General features: G+C 41.5%; 1 long non-coding RNA gene across 1 annotated transcript in view; it reads right to left on the minus strand.

The window, feature by feature from the left end:
* Nucleotides 1-236: 236 nt before the first annotated feature.
* Nucleotides 237-16,840, minus strand: part of LOC149915496 (uncharacterized) — a 66,588-nt gene continuing 49,984 nt past the window's right edge. Inside the window, exon 5 of the long non-coding RNA XR_016472070.1 lies at nt 237-428. This is a non-coding gene — a long non-coding RNA (uncharacterized LOC149915496). The remainder of the gene's footprint in view (nt 429-16,840) is intronic.

Genomic DNA, 16,840 nt, shown 5'->3' on the forward strand with positions numbered 1-16,840 from the left:
GTATGTCAGAAAGAAGTTTTGAGATTATTAAGTGTCTATAAGTTTCATAAATGCCAGTCAGCCAGTAAAGAAGTAAGATACAAATTTGTTTCCCCATGCTAATGGGGAATCTAACCTTATAGAAGCTTAAATTTCCTCATGCTGTTCACCAAGTTACCATTCCCTAAAACAGCTCTCCCAGATATGATTATAGGAGAAAGGAACATACACAGTGTGTGAAGAACTGTTACCTTTGGTTTCTTCTGAAAGTGCTTTTTCTGGAAGCAGGTAAGAGCAGCAATCAACTCATTTTTTCCAGGCCACTCATGATTTTATAGCTTTATTCCTCCTCAGCTACCTCACAGGCTGAAGATGTCTGGCCTGTTCAATTGTTCTTTGTAAACACAACACTTTTCACTCTCCTCTGGATTTCTTTTGTTAGCTGGCTTCTGTGAAGAATAAAGAAGAAGCATTCCTTAGTCATGGAAGAACTTAAAAGTACGTGTTCATACATATGCTATTCCCTGTGAACAAGCAGAGCCTGACAAAATAAATTGCTTGCTGGCAGCAGGGCAGGCAAAGGGAACAACGACAGAAATCTCAAAAGGGAAGGGAAGAGGAGGGAGAGGCACTTAGAGGATCAAATCTAGAGGAAAAGTATGTTAAAAACAAATGAACTGAAGAAAGAACTTGTTGTTGGTGAAGTTGATCCTTCATGCTGCCCTGCTATCTTGTAAAAGGAGTTTTATTTGCCTTTTTGTGGGAGTCCTGGGAGGAAACTATTAAAGGAACAGGCTTTAGGCAGTTTGTGGGGATGTGTATATAGGCATGTGCGCAAGAGTGTGTGCGTGTGTGCTTGTGCGTGCATGACTGTGTTTTCTCCCTCCCTTTTACAAGGGCCGGTTAGGTCGCAAGGTTAAAGCCAGGGGGGACTTATTTTGTGTTGTAAGAATTTTTACAAAGTGTAAAGGATCAAAGTAATTAGCTAAGGGTGAGAGCCCAAGACTGTCAGAGAAGTAATGCAGCCTCTGCCCAGAGTCGTGATCACAGCCGACCAGACTGAAACTCCAGATACTGGGAATACATTAACCAACAGGTCCAAGCAGCATGGGGTATGTTGCTAGATATGAGACTTGTAAGAAAGAGGAAAGGCAACACTTTGGATGGAGCAACTGGAAAATGTTCCAGAAGTGTGGCTGAATGAAGCACAGGAGCTTTTAGGTGCGAACATTTTAAAGCCAGCTGTCTGCTGCTGCATGGGCTGCCAAACCACGCTGGCACTCCTCGGAGACTGGGCCACTGCTTCCTGCTCCCAGCTAGCTGGAACTGCTCTCTGGAAGCGAGTCAGGGCTCCCAGTAAGAGCTTTTCCTCTAAGCTTACATCAGTTTTCTCAAGAAAGAACCTCTATGAAAGTATGTCTTCTGTGTCTATGAAAGTAGCTCTAGTTTTCATTGCTACAATGATGGTGGTATATGTGCACACTATTCACTTCACAGCAAGAAATTCAAATACTATTTGCATTGCACAGTCTGATCTACTGTTCCAGGTTTCTCATTTTTCCATTTTCCTCTTGTGAAGAGAAATATCCAAAATTAGGAAATACATTCTTGACACACATTTTTACATAAAGGGATGAGAAAAAGGGAGTAAAGGGATAAGAAAAGGGATGAGAAAAGACCTCTCAAAGAGACTGTCCCACCTATACATGACTTCCTCAGTTTCAGGAGTGGCTTCTGTGTGCAAAAAGCCAAATTACAAGGCAAACAAACATGGACTACACCACGGAGAGTCTGCAAATCCGTGGAGCTGCATTTTTGACTGACAGTAGTAAATGAGAAGAATGGATTATGTCCTGTCTTGGAAACAGAGACCAAGGTCTTCCAGCCACAGGGGAGCTTGCTGGTCACTATACACTTCTACCAGCCAGGCCACCAGATCCATCACCTCCAAGCATCATTCAACAAAAAGTTGATAAGCTGCCACATCTCACCAAGGGGATTCAAGGGGATAGGAAGGAATTATGGAATGGAGCTCCAGCTATCTTCTCTGTATCACAGCTAGCAATAAGCCATCTGCACTACACAGAGCACTGGGATGGCAGGAGAAGTTGTCTCTACACCCCATCTCCCACTGCTGTTTGAAAGAAATATATTTACTCCTGGAAAAACTTCCTTTTTAAAGTACTGCATTAATTTTATTAAATGTTCATCATCTACGTTTCACCTTTCCTCCCCAAACTGTGCTCATCTTTGAGAGAGAAAAATAAACCTTGATGCCTAACCACAAGTTGGCTCGGAGCTGCCTTCTGTCTCCAGCCCCTGTGAGGATGAGTTAGTGCTTTGGAGCTGCTATTGATCTCCAGGCACAAACTGTCTGGCTGCACGGTCCTTGTGTCTCCAACCCCGCACCACTCCTGCCACCTGAGAGCTTTCTTCGTTTGGCATCCCTCTGCTTCTAAGCCTATTTGAAATGCAAAATGTACAGCTGGCAGGTGTGGCTCCATGATGGCCCGCAGCCATTTATCACACAGTTCTCAATAAGCTAATAGCCCTAATGTGTGAAAATTGATTTCTGGGGTGAATGCAAAAGTCCCAGTGATTTACACTCTATTTCCAATTGATGAGGCTCAATTGATTTCAATGAGTACTAAAATATTTACCATAGTGAAAGGCAAGGGGGAGGGCTGTGGTGTAGTACTGGGAACAGGGTCATCACTCATGGAGAGGCATCCAGCAGTGCCTGCAAACCGTCAGCCCATGGAAGGGCCCATCAGGAAATGAGGCTTTAGGTGCACCAGGAAAACTACTGGCTCTGCACTAAGTTACAAGAAGAGGGAAAGCAGTGGCAAAAAAGAAGGAAAAGCCAATGTGCTGTAAACACAGACTTCCAGCTTCAGGGTGAGCTAAGATTCACAGTGAAAGAGCCATCACTTCAGGAATCCTCTGCTCTTTGCTGCTGTGTGCTGCCAACATGAGCTCCAGGAGGCTTTGCCCTTTGAGTCATGTAGCCTCCATGAGCCTCATGACAACAAGGCTATGCTTGGAGCTTCCCAAACACCTAACCACAACCACTGTCCACTCTGAAGAAACTTCTCCAGGCACAGCTTTTCATAAGATAGATCTTAGTGCTGACTGCACAGTTTAATGGTCAGGGTGTCAGAGGGCAGCCCCAAGTAGGACACCTCCTCCCACTGCCTAACACCTAAGTGTCATGTCCCCAAAACAACTGCCCCAGCAAAACAGATTAGTGTGCTCAGGAGAAAGTGGGGAAGGGAATGGAGAGAAACAAAAGCTGGAGCACTCTCGTAGCCCACAAGATCATTTGCTTCTCTTTTCCTCAGCCCCACAGACTTACTACTCTTTTCTCCTGTGTCTTCTTCCTGAATCTGAACCACCAAACCTAGCTCTTGACTCCCACTGATCTTTTCCAAGTCTTCCCCTATTTATCAATCTGCTCTTCTTCCCTTGTCTCTACAGGGTAAAGTTCCCATTTACCAGATCAAAGGTTAACACTCCTCAGAACAAAAGCTGTGATAAGCATCTCAGCAACTAATCATTTCCAAATTTGGAGCTGCCCTCACATCTTTTTCTTTGTCACTTTGAAGAGATTCAGGGTTAGAGGCTTGTGAGCATCACACAGAAAATGATGACAAACCATCTCTCACAGTGGGGTCAGACCTAGACCTAGGTGTGAAGCTGCGAACAGTTATCAGGCAGGAGGGGGCAACGGGACTCATCCATTGCACACTGCACCTGTGGACCCTACCATGGGAATGGAAGTGCTGCCCCCTCCCAGCCTTCAGAATCCTGTCTGCACTGGGACTGCACCTGCAAATATAACACTTGAGTCTGTACTTCCAGGTCAGTGCCACCACAAAAAGCCAATATACCACAGTTTTTGGGTCTATTGTGGCATGATCTATTCTGAGATCACCTCTTAGTATGTGGTTGTGTATATCTCCAAAAGTCTGTCTTTTCCGAATTTTGAAGACGCTGCCATAAGCAGAACTTCTCTATCACTTATCATCCAGCTACTCATGCTCCTGTTCACCCATGATGACAAAATGTTCTGGAGACTATGAAATATCAATAAATAAAGAGAATAAATTCTGCTAAAAAAGATATCCTCTTTCTACCAACCTCCCAATGCAGCAATGTCAGAAGATCAGGAGCATGACACGCACTGAGCTTAACGTACAGAGTGCCATGACGTTACCCCTCCAAACCTCCTGCATTAGCCTATTTGGAGATGTAGCACCAGGATCTCAGAAGAAGAAACTCAAGACAACTTGGTAAAATCACCCAAATGAGAATCTGCTTTAAAAATACTCAGTAAATCTTTAAAAGAAGCAGCCACAGTTTTCAGCCCTTAGATAACTCGACAGCTAAAGCAAAGCAAGAAGCCAATGGAACTGTATCAGTCTGTAGCAGGCAAGTCACTGAACCTTTACTTTTATGATTAATAATTCTTTGCAAACTCCCAGTCTTTCAAACATGAAGGAAATTACTGACCACTATCTACATTATTCACCTGTGCTATTCTGTTCTTGGAAAGCACAAATGAAAACACCAGCCTTGTTTTTTTTGGCAGCTTTTTTTTCCTGGTCTTAAAGTGCTCTTCAGTCTGAAAGAGCTCAGTTCTGAACATTCAGAACACCTCACTGCCAAGGGAGTCTTTGAACTAATATCAAAACCTTGCCCTTTACTTCTCAGCATACTGAATGGAAGCACAATTCTTCCCTGGATGTTTTCTTCCCCTCCTAGCACTCCGTGGCTGCTCCTTTAGAAGAAGTTATTTGACCACGCAAAAGTACCTCTTGCTGCTAGAAAGAGTCTTTCTGTTGTATTTGTTTTTCTCATTTCATTTGAAATGTCAGAAAAGGAGAAAAAAGGAAGATACTGATGTTACCATCAAGTGTGTCAGCTACAGCAGTGATGAGTTCTGTATAACAGCTAATCTTCTCTGTCACCTTCTGATTTTCCAGTTCCCTATTTCAAATAATTCTTCATTTTTTTCTCTCAGTATATACAATTCAGATGATCTCTCCCTTGCAAATTCAGAAGATAAGGATGTGCCAAAAAAAGAAGAAAACAAATATACATCGCCACCCACAACTAATGGGCAAAACCAAAACAGTTGCAAAGTTTTCTATTTCTCTGCCAGGCCTACTCTGTGACATCTAAAGACCTCATCAGTTTCTGCTTTTTCCCACCGTTCTGACTTGCTGCAGACCTGCTGCATTTGGATAAATTTGGTGCAATAAGCTCTCACCAGCATAAAGCAGCACTAATTGTTATTCACCTTCAGAAAAAGATGACGTAGTGTTTCATCAGCAAATGTCCCCAAAGACAATTTAGCTCTCTAGGTGAAAAATGATACTCAAGTGCAAAGTATTTTTAAAAAATACTGGAAACACATTTTATAAATAATAAAAGAGGAGAAACTTCCATTTTAGCCTATGTCTGTTCCTCTGGCCATCCCTGCTCCCCTTTCTCCTGCTCACTCTGCATAGCTGTATCGAAAATCAGAATCCAGCCTCAGCAAATCCTATTGACTGTCTCCTGTCACTCACCTGATTAAAGGTTCCACTTACATCCAAATGGTTAGAGCCATGACTCCGAGCCATTCATAAAACTCCTATTGAAGGATTAGCTTTCACAAACTTTGCCTTAATGATTATGCATTCTATTGATCAGTGGGGGAAACTATAAAAATTGACACCAGAATAAACTTTGAAGGACTGCTCTCACTCAGCAGAACTAGGATCAATTTGAATCGACCGGGATGATAGGGAAGGGGGGAAAAACAACTGCTCTCCATTAGCTGGGTGTAATTCTGATTAGCTAAATGTTTAGGGTTTTTTTTCTTTCTTTCTTTCTTTTTTTTTTTTTTTTCTATCTGTCCCTATTTGACTGCTGAAACCCAACAGCATTTTAGTGTGATGCAGATTATCAGACCCCGAGGTTAACTCTAAAATGCTCTGGTGTATGCTCATTCCACCTTTGCTCCACAGATAAGCCCTCATTCATGACTACTTTGATGCTCAGATTTTCTTATCCCACTTTAACACAATCCAACACACCCCACAGATTATTTTGTTCACAGAGGGAATAGGTATTAGCCATTGATAACAAAAAGGAAACAGAATGTTTATATGACATTTATTCCTAAAGTCAGTCAGGAATTCTTTGTTTTTTTTTACTCCTCGAATTCTTTTCTAAACCCTTTTTAGCAAGCATAAGTATACTATCAGGTATCCAGTTTTGACTAGCCTGTCCTAAAGAGGAGATGACTGGAGGGAGATGCACCCAGAAGTTCAGTGGCTTTCCTAAATATTTCATTTGAAAAAAATATATATATATATCTGCATAATATTATATTATCTATTGTATATACATATACTATCTATGAAAATACTATCTGTAAAGTTTTCCTCTTTCAAATTTTAGACCCTCATGGATACAATGGAGAAAATAACTCAATTTATCTGTACAGTTTTCCATTGAGCAGACTGTTTTCCAACTGCTAGCCCAAAAATCCAAACGTACACAACTGACTTTCTCCAAGCAATTGCAGGTTAACTGGGAATACCCAGTTCTAGTTTTGCATCTTTGTATTTTACTGTCTAACCACAATTACCCAATGTCATTTCAACATAGTCACTGTTCATCCCACCTGAACTTTAGGAATTGCCAGTTCACGGTACTGAGTTTGAAACAGAAGTTGTGGAGATGGATACATGATAATCTCAAGGCATTTCCCCTTCAGTGCATGGAGAGGAGGAACAGCAGCAGCTCCCCAAAAGATTTTACAAGAGCTGCATCCAGAACTTGGCTAACGTTTCCATGTTAGTTGCTGTCTTTTTTCCAAGAAGAATGGATAAGACCCAGTCCAAGGAAGCAGGTATTTTAAATTACTGAATGAAACCTGTCTAGAGCCTAGCCTTCATGGCCACTGGAGTCCAGCTCAAGTTTATATTACGCTAAGAGATTTTCCCAGACTCAATTTCCAGGTGGTCATTGAAATTCTTTTTGGTGGTCTCCTATTTACAGTGAATTTATTCACAGGATTAGTGACCTGTTTTCTCTTGTTTTGATACTCACACCTACCATTTTACATGGCAGCCCAGACAGTTAAGCTAGTCTGTGGGGACAAGTAATCAAAAATGAGAGCTGAAAATGAGCTGATAGACATGGGCAATTTGAAGCACTATGGTACTTCCAAAAAACCAGGGTGGTTAAGACAGAATTTTCCCTAAAGACATTTCTAGTGTTATACAAAATAGGTGACTGTGACTGAGGAGGATTTGTCACAGCTAGCTGCAGCAGTTAAAAAGCAAGACATGGCCAAGGTAATCACCCCAGCTCTTTACTGAATTAATGGCACAGGCACCTCTAGGAGGTAGTACAACCCATCTGTTCTACACGCCTTTTTCTGGGACAAAATTGCTTCCCTTCTAAGCAGCATGCGCCAGACACAATATCTGAGTAGCAGGTATGGGTTAGAAAGAAGAAAAAGTATGGTCAAAGCAAGCAGCCAAGGTCCGTATGATGAATACAGGCGACATTTTAAAATAATTCTTGGATGTTTTCAAAGATAAAGGCTCAGTGAAAGAACAAAATGATGCAGTCAATAACTCAAATGCCCCAAAGACAATCAGAAATAAAAGTGGTGTCATGAAAAGGAGGACTGATGCAACTTAAAGTAAAACAGTGGGTGGACTATGTTGACCAGAACCTGCAGACTGACATACCCACATTAGCAGTTAAACACTCAAAAATCATGGTAATTAACTATTACAACAGACAGCTAGGAAATGTTGTACATCATCTATTTCTGAAAATTTGGAAATTTCTCTGGAAGATACGTCTGGTACTTGTAACTTAATGTATTCAAATGTACCAGAATGCTTTGCAGAAGAATTCAGACTAGATGATGGAACACCTTGATCGTTAATTTTATGAATCTAGGAAAAGAGGCTTATTTTCATGTTTGGAAAAGAAAAGCCACGTAAGTAAACGTATCTTCTGACATATGCAATTTAAGTGAAGGCATAAAATAAAAACTTCAACACTTAAAAGAAATGCAAACAGTAACTACCATAAATAAAAATATTCACAATCTTAAGTGCATGCAAGCTGCAAGTAAAGATCAAGTCAATGTCCTAAAGTACACTCTTTGAATGTTACTTAAATAAGTGTTGTCTAGCATTCATTTCACTCCCAAGCTTTTCTAATAGTTTCTAAAAGCTCTCAAAGTGGTGACTTTAGAGTAGATGATACTCTCATTTAGATCAGAGGATTGAAAAAATATGTGGGTAATCATTAGTTTTGCAGCAGACCAAAGAAACATATCTATGGTTGAATTTGAAAAAAAAAAAAGGAAAAAAATGTAATAATAATAATAATGATAGTACTAACAGGAGTGTTTCATAACGGATGCAAGCTGAGTAAAGATAACTTAATTGCTGATCTAAGGAAAGCAAAAACGATAGCTAAAGTGTTTCACCACACAAAGCAAAGCAGGTAGAAAGAGATATATGAGGATGATAAATTGATTTGGCAAAATTCACTCAAAATCTATAGATGGTCAATAACTCCTTGTGGAAATTATTGGAATATGAGATTGGTAGCATTCAGCAAAAAGACATTAATAGACATCTAAGTGGTTAAAATAATTTATTAACAACATACTTTTAAAATATTATGACATGACTAAGCTGATTGCATTGGGAGCACTGCTCCATGCAGGCATAAAGTGTCTGTCAGACTTTTAAAGTCATTCCCAAAAGTTCATCTCATTAATGCAGTCCTCGGGATAGCATGGAAAGGTGCTAACCCCACACATGGCCTCCACTGGGTCAGGGCATTTCTTTGGCCTATTTGTTGGTAAAAACAATAAAGGAGTGCTCTAAACGTGAGTTTCATGGAAACACTTCTGGGAACCTCAGACACTAACCCCCAAACATATTTTTTTTAAAAATTGTTCCCTGGCTGTTTTCTGCTCATCACATCACTAAGCATTGAAAAGGATCTATCCAATAAAGAGTTGTGATGGTGAAAATAGAACTAAGAGGGAAGCTCACCCCTCTAGACTCTGATCAACACCTCTGGTTGACCTTCTTGGTCAACCATTTTGACCAAGAATGAATGTTGTTGAGGAACGATCACAAGGAGGGGTTACATCTGAGCTTCTGGGATATCACCAGATAGTAGTGTAAGTATTTATCATTCTAAAGAGCAACATGGTAAAGAGTACATTCCCTTTGCAGTTGCCAGTGATAATGGATGCTGTGTGAGCTAAAAACCCAGAAGTTAAAAGCTACATTTATTATCGCTCTATCTCACACCAGCAAATTTATGATCCCTTCCAGACCTAAAACATCAAAGCAGAGCAGGAGTCAGAGCCTTTTCAGACTGTTATTTTTTTGTTCTTCTTTTCACATAGATTGCTTTATTTATTTTTTAAAAAGAGGTGGGCATTAAAACCAAAATCTGACCTTTGATCCCCTGAGGCAACTCATTACTTACAAGGGCAAATAGGGAGCTGAAAGTTTTTCCTGCATGAAACCATAAATAATTCTTACATACATCCACAAATCACTCTAGGTTGGTAAAGTAAATAGTAATTGGTGGGTTTCTCCCTAGAGGCAGGTCTGAAAGAGGTTGTAGATTAGAGTTAGGGATTTTTTGTAAAAAAAAAAAACTTTTAAAACCGCGTTCCCCCCAGCTCAATGTTCCAGATGCTCAGATAATATGAGAAGTTTTGGAAGTTTGCGTATGGTAGAAATGCGGGGAGGGGAAAGTTTGGCTGTTTTTCTTATGTTTAGCAATTTCTCATGTTGGAATTTAAGAGATTCACAACTTTAGGGCAAAGGGGAGTATTAAAAAAATTAAATGCCACATGTGTGCTGCAGCCTTTTCCCTGTACAACCCAGGATTCAAGAAGGGACATTCTTCAGATCTCCTCCTGAAGAATCAGCCCCATTCATGAGTTTGCAGAAGCAGAAGATTATTGCCTCCTACCCTTCTTTTTTAACGTGAATGACCCACCATAGTTAAACACAATGCATGTGGAGCACACATTATCAGCTTTCAGTGTTAGATAAACTCTACCTGCACCATCTTAAGTTTACCAAAGATCAAATCCCCTTTCAACTGTTTAAATCGTTATCTAAATGCATTTATTCAATAGCAGTCATTCACAGAAAATAGAATAGAATATCTGTACTTGTTACTGGATGTACACAGTTGTTACAGCTAATAGAGTGAGAAGGTACACTAATATTATCAACTCCAGTTGACATCTTCCCATGCTGTACCAATCAGACCTGCCTATCAAAAAAATAGGATTACTCAGTGGTGCACCGTTACAGTGCAGTGATTTTCTCTGCAGGAAAATTATTTAAGAGCTTGCTGATAGCATGCCAAAGAAAAGCCATCAAACAGAGCCGCCCTGTGCAAAACACTGTGGTCACAGAAAAAGAAATGCATAGCTGTTACACTTTGATGAGAAAAGTCATAATCATGAGAATAGCAAGAAAATGGAGCAGGAAAAGGGATGTTTTTAAGTGTGACTGACACGTTTCTATCTGTATGGACTGACTACAGGCAGACACAATTATTTGCAAGAAGAAAACATGTCCCAGGCGTGATTCTATTTCCAAGAAAAAAAACAGGGGCCATAAATCCACCTTTAATAATTGAAACAAATGGCCTGACTTTCAGCCAGGCTGAGCACAGTGCACCAAAGAAACCTAAGGTATTGATTAAGACATAGGATTTTTCTACCTGGCCTCTGAGGTCTTCAAAAACTTCAACGTCCAAAGCTAAAGCCATGTGGAGTTTCATCTTAGACAAGATTAGGTTTGAAATTTCTTAGGTTTCCTTTCCAGCTTCCTTCAGCCCTGAGACCTATGGCCTACAGCATGTGCCAAAAGAACTGTTAGGGGCTCTGCTGATATCCCTGAGACATTACAGTAGAACATGCAAGAGTTGCACTGATCTTCCTTCACAGCCTCTTTTATTACATACCCCATGTTAGATATAGCCGGTTTATAAAACTGCAATAATTTGAACAACTGAAAATGGGAGTAGCAGAACCACTTGGTATTTCTACCTCTCTGATTTACAGTTTTCCCCAGAAAGGATTTACACCCTAGGGCAGGAATGGCAAAGCCATACACGGAGCTGGTCCTGAGCTGCTGCAGTTTGTATACAAAATTACAAAGGTAAAAAAAAGTAAGTGTGGGTGCACTTTAAATAAACTGAGTTGAAATATATCATCCATTCAGAGTGTGTTTCACAAGGAGTTCAGTCATCCTTTCTGAAATAATGGGAACTCAGGCTTTTATTTTTCAAGTACATAACAAGAAAGTGATTTACTTTCGCTCTCCCAGCAAATCAGGAAATTGTTGCTATTCCTAGACACAGAACAGAGGCAAAGGAAGATTAAACACTCAAATATCACACTAGAAGCCTTTGGCAAAGTAGGAAACCAAACTCACCCTCCTTTCTGAAACGTACCTCAGCTTCTGAAACACAAGAGCATCACTGCAGCCCTCACGTGGTCACAGACAGACACCTTCCGCAGGGCTCAGGAGCACGAGGCAGCAGTCAGTAAAAGATTCCCGCCAGCTTGGACTTCAGTCCTGTCTGATTTCAGGAAACAGGTTTCTGGTTTCAGAAAGCACTGAGCTGAACTTTGCTTCCATCAGTTGCAATCTTTTCAATGAAACAGAGAGATTTTTCTCCAGCAAGTAGAGCTATAAATCAGGACATCTCCTGAGGTTCTTTCTTTTGTTTTCCTTCTTTTTTTCCCCCTAGTTAGTGTGCCCTCCCTCCACTTTCCATCCCTCCAGACTTACTTCATAAACATTAGCTTTCAAGCATCTCTTCCCCCAGAGGACATATCATAAACATCATGTTAAATATTTAGAACAGGAAACCACCTCACTTTTCTAGCTACATAAAAGCTATCTTGGGAGGGTGCACTTTCTGTTCTTAAGTCTTTTATTTATTTATTTCCTTGTGCAGATCATTTCAGTACTCAGGGAGCTTACATTGGCCAGGGACATTTGACAACAGTGTTAAGAAACTGAATCTGGCTTAAGGGGGTATGCTCCTGGATGCCTCAGGGATAGCCAACCCCCCAAAGCACTGTAATCCTCACAGTGCCTTTGCGGGCCTCAAATAAGATACCACCATATACATAATTATCATTATTTAGGCCGAAAGAGATCTTCAACATCATCAAGTCCAACTGTCAACCTAACACTGCCAAGCCCCTCACTAAGCCATGTCTCTTAGTTTCATATCCACACATTTCCTCAATATCTCCAGGGACAGGGACTCCACCACCTCCCTGGACTGCCCAATCCAGTGCTTGATCACTCTCTCCATGAAAAAATTCTTCCTGATACACAGTCTAAATCTTCCCTAGTTCAGTCTGATGCTGTTTCCTCATTGCCTATCAGTTGTCACCTAAGGAAAGACACCAACATCAACACAGGGTAACTACAGGGCTTGGAAGAGGGACTCAACAAGACAAGGACTCTTAGGGAAGTCGAACTTCCAGCTTGCCCATTCAGCATTTATGGGATGACTCTCTCTTCCTACTCTTTCTCCTGCAGGCCCATGCACAAGTAGGACAAGTGTCCCACCTGAGTATGTGGCTGCAGCCACAGGGTCAGGCTGGGAACCAGCTGTGGGCTACTCATTTCTCCACCACCTGCCCCTTCCTCTGCCTGGCACAAGGGAAGGCAGTGCAAGAGTCAGGCAAACCACAAGGCCCTGCTGCAGTCCTGTTTTGAAGATTTAAAAGGTGCAAAGGGGTTGATGTTGGCATTTCAGATGTGGACAAATCTCACCCATTGTACTTAGGTGAATCAAATTCTCAGTGATGTAAACTGAAAATTCTTGCCAAGTATGCACACAAGAGAAAGAAAAACAAAGACTATAAAGATTTATAGATTGCTTTAAAACACATTCACCCTAAACTATGAGCTGCTCCTAAAAGCACTACCAATCTGGCTTAAAAGTGAAGGATTCTGCTAGAATGAGTGCTTTAGTGAAGACCAATAGAATTTAAGAGCTAAATTCAGATTATTAGTTCAGTAACTCAAAACAAAAACACTAAAAGTTTAATATCTTTGAATTACATGTTTAAACTAAGAAGGACTTCTTACACCCTAGAGACACAGCACCACAGCGGTCCACTTCTTTATGTTCACACCTAAAACATCTCATAGAACTGCATCAGCTGTTTGCTGTCAGGTCTGCTGTTGTGGCTCCGTCAAAATATATCCCTTCAAAAAGCAAATCCAGCCATCAGGGTAAATCTTCAGTCATTCACAGGGCTAGATCTTCATGCACAGTTTAACAAGAGTATGCAAACTCCAAGCTGGCAAAACCGAGCTAAAAATCTCTTTAACAAGAACAAATTCCCTTGCCACAATCCCAGTGTTTCCTGCTTTTAGTTGGGATAAAAATGAGGAGCAGTCTCTATGGCACTAAAAGCATGGTCACTTCCACTATGCTAGAAGTGGGATCATGAATAGAAGTGTGTGAAAATAAAATGACCAAACATCAAAAAATAACAACAGATCATATTTTGCGATCATTTTGTTTCAGGCATGAAGGCTGAGGCTGGTTCTAATTTGAATCTAACTGTTGGCCAGGCCCTACCTTATATATTATCTTTGGAATGTGAGTCATTTTGTTGGCTTAGTTATTTCTTCTTCTGTAACATGGCACTCCTGACTACAGTGGTATGTGGAAGCTATTTTTATTGGGTAGTAGTGAAAGGAAGTGATGGATAGAGCTGGTTGGGAACATTTCAACAAAACATTTTTTCATTTGAATTTCCTAGTTAGTCAAATGAGAAGTTGTTCACACTGAAATGGTTGGTTCCAGTCTTTTTTTTTTATTTGAAAACTAGCAAATTCTAATGTTTCTAGACCAAAAAAGTTTCAACTGCTTCAGCCAAAAATTATTTTGTTTTAAAATTAGAAGAGAAAAATTAAGTAAAAATTGAAAAAAAAAAAGAAAAAAGTTATTTGAGAAAGACCAGGCAGGCCTGATGATGGAGCCTTTTCAAAGTATGCAAAGCCAAACACATCCTCTGCATAAGAATGAACTTGACTTTTTTCCCTTCCAATCTTAAGTTCTTGAATGTTTTCAAGGCTTTGGCTTTTCATCTTACTCGGAACAGTTGCTCCTTTTCTTCATGGCCTCTTCAAGAATTTCAGGAACATCAAAACCCTCCACTGGTTTATTTGGCAGAACAAGAACACTGCATGGGCATGGGCTTGGGAAGGCAGGATCCTTGAAATACTTCCTGGTCTGGGTCATCTTGGTTCTGTAGCACGCGGTCTCTACATGATGTGGTGTGGTCAAATGCAGATGGTAAACCACATGTTGGAAACCTACCAGTCCCAGGTGCCCACAAAAGCCAAAAATTAAAAGGGTGTATCCTCAATGGATGACCAGCCACTCCTGAGACCTTGCCTTTCCCTGTGGGCTTTTCCTAACAGCTTTCAAAAGCACGGACAGCTATATCTTAAGCAAAGCTGGCCAGTGATCTAGGAAACTCTTCAATTATAGATGAGCACCAATAAACAGCCAGTGATTTGCTGGAAATTATGAAGTATAAATAATTGAAAAGCAGGGAGTTGGCCCTGAGGTACCCTTCTCTCTTGCTGATTCGTCTTAATGCATTTCCTTGATGCAACTCCCTGCTGTGTACCTAGCACTGAAGGGAGCAGCAGGATAATGGCCCTTGAAGAATATGCTGACCTGCTGGTGCACAGAGTTATAAATACATGAGCATCTCCCAAATGAAAGGTGTAGCTATGGAAAGGGAGTTAACTCGGTGAACCCAATTCTCACCCTGCTTCAAGTAAGGAAAGCAGAAATTCTGAGTAAATAGGAGTTCTCCAGACCCAATGGAGAACAGTGTCTGGGAGAAGTTTACGTGAAAGAACTGAAGTATTTATTAGCTGCTGCTTTCTCATGGTGTCATTAAACAGGAGACTCGATTAGTAGAGTGCAGGAAGCTGCCCTCAGTTATTTAATGGGCTAACACTTGGAGCCCTTATAGAGGAGAGAGTTAACTTCAGAGATTCCAAGCTTCCAGCCCTGACAACTATGGTCTGCAATGGCTTTTCAAACAGCCACATCCCCAAATGAGGAAAGAAAGCCTTTCTAGGGGCTGCAACACTGGGGCAAGGCATGAAACAAACACAAAAAGCTGAGTCTGCAGCTCAGCTCTCCAGAAATGTTTCTTTGTGGACAAACAGGATTTCAGCTAGAGTTTCTTCTTTATTACAAAAAAAAATAAATAAATAAATAAAAATCCATGTGGATGCACAGATAGGACCATCAAGAATATTCATAAAGAGTCAGGAGCACCTCTCCAAGCATGGATGAATCTAAGGGAATTTTGCTGTTAATACCCATCACTTAGCAGCTGTCTTGCATCTTGATGCTTATGCCGCTTTAATGTTTAATGTAACTGTGGATGCTGTCACAATCTGTATAAAATCTTTCGTTCTGTAAACACCGAGGTTTCACTTACAACCAGTAGCAATGGTTCCCGTTCAGTAACAACATACTGGGTCATAATCGTATCTGCTTTCAGGAGCTTTAAATGAAAATCTTTAATGAAAATCTTCCGGCTCTTGCACTGAAAAGTAAACACCATAATTATCTCAGTTGTATAAGCTGGGAACAGGGAAAGAAGTGCGGGAGAGGGATTGTGGAACTCAGTGATGACTCGATATGAGTTAACAGCTAAGTCCAAATTTAATGGGTTAATGCAGCAATATATACGCCAACAAGTACCCTTGGCCATATACAATTGGTTATATGAGTCCGTGTGTATCCTGTCACCGGATGAATCCTGTCACCGTGACAATGCGGAATTCCCCGGAACTGCCTATTTTTTCCAGCCAACCTCATCATTAGACACAACTCAGCAACCATTTGTTTATCTTGAATCCTCACAAAGTCCCCATGTCCCTAACATTTCCAAAGTGGCCTCGCTCTTCAAGCCACCCCTCCACAATTCCCCCTTTTTCTTTTTGCGCTACAAATACTGAAGGAGCAAACTCGTGCATAGTTTTTGTAACTGATTTAACAACAATGTTAAAGCCAACAAGCATCAAAACAGCAATTAGAACCCAACACAGCCCTTCCAAAAGCAGGCTTCGTATCCATCCTGAACCACGTAACTGATGGGACCAAACTCCTGCAGGGCCTCCACCAGGTTGGCTTCCATCTCCAGTCTCATGAGGTGGCGGTTCTGCATTTTCCGTCTTCTGGCGTTTCGGAGCTCGGCCTCCATCGCCCTTCCCTCTGTAGTACCTTGCCAAGCCACCTCCTCCTGCTGCCATTTTGCCCATCTCATCCCCTCGGCCACTGCCCTCCATGCTCTGCAGGCCCCACTACCGCTGCTGCAACATGGCGCCCCACTCCGCCGCACCACCTCTGCCACCGGTATTACTGGGAAGGCTCCACTAGACAATTTCCCTACCACCTCCCAGTCTCCTTCCAATACTGCATCATTCATGATAGCTGACCATTCCCCCCCCCCCGGCGGGTGAAAACAGACTCCCCCCCACTCCTTAACCCTTTGCCTCCGGTTTCGTAATGGCTTTTTGTCATTTGAGGATGATGAGGTGTCCAAAGACTCTCCAGTATCAGGATCCTGAATGGTCACTTGACCCCGTATCCATAGGCAGTAAGCCTCTGTCTCCACTGGGGGTGGGGGAAGGTCCTCCACCTTTGGCACCGGCAAGGGCAGCAGTGGAGCTGATGGTGCCGCCCCCACTGCCGCTTGAGTGGTGCCTGGATGGCAGAC

Source organism: Phasianus colchicus, chromosome 18, assembly GCF_987193195.1.
Source record: "Phasianus colchicus chromosome 18, bPhaCol1.hap1.1, whole genome shotgun sequence".
NCBI classification, from domain to species: domain Eukaryota; kingdom Metazoa; phylum Chordata; class Aves; order Galliformes; family Phasianidae; genus Phasianus; species Phasianus colchicus.